Source organism: Mya arenaria, chromosome 6 (genome assembly GCF_026914265.1).
Source record: "Mya arenaria isolate MELC-2E11 chromosome 6, ASM2691426v1".
Classification (NCBI taxonomy): Eukaryota; Metazoa; Mollusca; class Bivalvia; order Myida; family Myidae; genus Mya; species Mya arenaria.
In genome coordinates this window covers 34,047,450-34,050,077 of record NC_069127.1, presented here as the reverse complement: position 1 = coordinate 34,050,077, position 2,628 = coordinate 34,047,450, and the positions used below count along the sequence as shown (strand labels likewise).

Here is a 2,628-nt window from a genome sequence, read left to right as displayed (position 1 = left end):
TTATAATCAAATACATGACACAGTGGTTTTTATATTGAAATGCACTGTGAAAATGGTATATATACAACATGTGCACATTTGTTTTAATCTAAAGGAGAAATGTGAACCAGAAACTTGTTATATATACAATTGTAATAGAATGTAATATCTGACAGACGAATAACTCGTGTTAGTGTTATTCAAATGCTTGTAAGTTTAGTTACAATTGTGATAGAATCAAATGGATTACACCATTGTTTTTCTCTCATGATTCCCTTTAAAATGGTGTATAACATTTGCATATTTGTTAAAGTTTCAAAAATCACTTATTTTACCTATATAATGATATAACTTTCTCATCATGATCGAGTCAATTGTTTATGTTGTCAGGGGAGTACTGTGTTCCTGATGGACTTGTCAACGACACTGATACGACATTTTCATCATGATATGTGTATTATAACTTATGAATGACCTTCATTGACTAGAAACACTCATCCTGACCATGACAACACTGTAGATAATTGTGATCTGTTTATGAGTTTTGATAACAACAATGATGAAATGACAAAAGATCACAGTGCACTACATAACTGTTACAGTGTATTTATATGCATCATATTGCTATGTTATTTCAGGACAGTATCCATGCTCCCTGTCCGACACCCTCCCATGTTGCAGTTAACATTTCCCTGCCAGCCTTCTTCCCCCATCATGCCCAACCGACTGGTCCAATATTGTTCAAAACTATATGGAAATGCCTCGTCATCGTAGTTTGGAGTATGTGCAGAGCACTCAGGTACATTTTAGTTATTTATAACTTAAGTTCACAAATTAATAAACGGCTAATTAAATTATTAACTGACAGTTTTTTTCAAGTAAGGAGAATATTTGTGGTTGCACACATGACAATCATGTGATGCGTAATCAGAAGGCATTTTGTGTAATACCGAATAATTAACTGGTTTCCATATTTTATTTTGAAATCATGCAATAGTTTAGATTAACAAAATAGCATGTATAAAATAAAGATGTACGTGTATCAAATGTTGCAGGATAACAAGCAGTTTATTTGCTTGATGAGACTGATTTGCCGGGGAAGGGAGCAGACACTGCTGTGAGCATGATGATCACTACTTCAAGCACCATGGTTTGGAGAAGAAAAGCCGAAATTGGCACTTTGGTCTTTGGAAAAGCAGGTAGATAATAAATTTTGCACATTTATCCCTATAGTAGAGTACTTTAATTTTGAAAATACTTACCTAACAGAATTGAGCGCTAGATTTTCAAGAGTATTCACTTAAGATGTTAGCCTTTTAATTGTTGTCAGTTACATGTCAAAAAAATAACCTTGACCATAACTCAATAACTGTTGAAATTGATAAAATGCAACTTTGCATACCTATTGCCAGAGGACGAATGTATATGTGAACTTTCATAAGTATGTTATTTCTATATTACATTTCAAAATTTCAACAATGATCACAAGAATAAATGCTGTTTTAACTAGTCAAGAAACTCCTCACTTTGTCAAAACACCAGTATGATATCTAAATCTTTATATAAGCTTGTTTTTGTGTGCTTTATTGTGATGTCAAAATATGACTGAACTAGACATAATTTCTATCAATTCATACTTTCAGCAAACAGGCCTGGCTTTGTGCAGTGCAGGTTTGTTGCATCGGATATGGTGTAGTTTACCTTGATGAAAACCAGAGTAGTTGTGTTACCTGAACTCCTTTCCGAAATCTGCATCAAGGGGATGGATCTTGAATGGCAGTGGTATTAACATGACAAGATCAGATAATACAGCAGATTTGACATTTAAAAAGACAGTGTGCCCTTGACAGTCTCAACCAAAGCATTGAACAAACTGTACAACCTGTTAATTAACTTTTAGAGCTGTTTGTTTGGACTAGTATTTGTCATTCAGAAATAAGTATTAACATTATTTCTCAGTATGAGAAAACGCCAGGAATTAGAAACTTACTGATATTTACTATAACTATGTAAACAAACCTCTTAGGGGTTTAGCCAGGTTAAAGAAAGACAGGGAGCCACAGAAAAGAGACAGGTCTCCATGTTGTCAATAGAACACCCTTCATTTAGCTGTGAAGAATTTTAACATTTTGAATGTTACAGAAAATGTAAGGAACATTGTATAATGTTTAATTAAAGTACTATTAGGTTTCAAGTGCCAAATATGTAAAGCCTGTGTGTATTTATAATCATGTTAATATAAAGTTGTTATCAAAACAAAATCAATATTTGACTGTCTTAAGCTTTTAATTCTATGAAGGCAGGAGGTTGCCAATCTATTTCTTAGTTCTACCTTTTTCATAACTGTGGCCAGGGGTTTGCAGGCCCTTATTACACTTTAAAAAAAAACTGATAAAATTTCAATTTAACTTTGATATGGTAATCTAATCTTACTGCAGCTCATTTCTGCAATATTATGACTGAAACTGTATGTTATAACAATAAGTATGGTTACCTGTAAGTTACTTAAATGGAATTTTTTGACAAGTATATAAGACAAAATTATTGGAAAAAATAAGAAAAAATTGTTTGTTAAAAGGTATAATGCATGTATGTAGACAAAAACAAAATGAATAATTACTTTGTGTTTGAATAAACTGTATAATAATT

The 2,628-nt window shown here is 32.3% G+C and overlaps 1 long non-coding RNA gene across 1 annotated transcript; it reads left to right on the top strand.

Moving 5' to 3' along the window:
* Positions 1-502: 502 nt before the first annotated feature.
* On the top strand, positions 503-2,628 carry LOC128238708 (uncharacterized). The gene is made up of 3 exons (XR_008261757.1): positions 503-778; positions 1,035-1,178; positions 1,623-2,628. It is a non-coding gene; the product is annotated as an uncharacterized LOC128238708 (long non-coding RNA).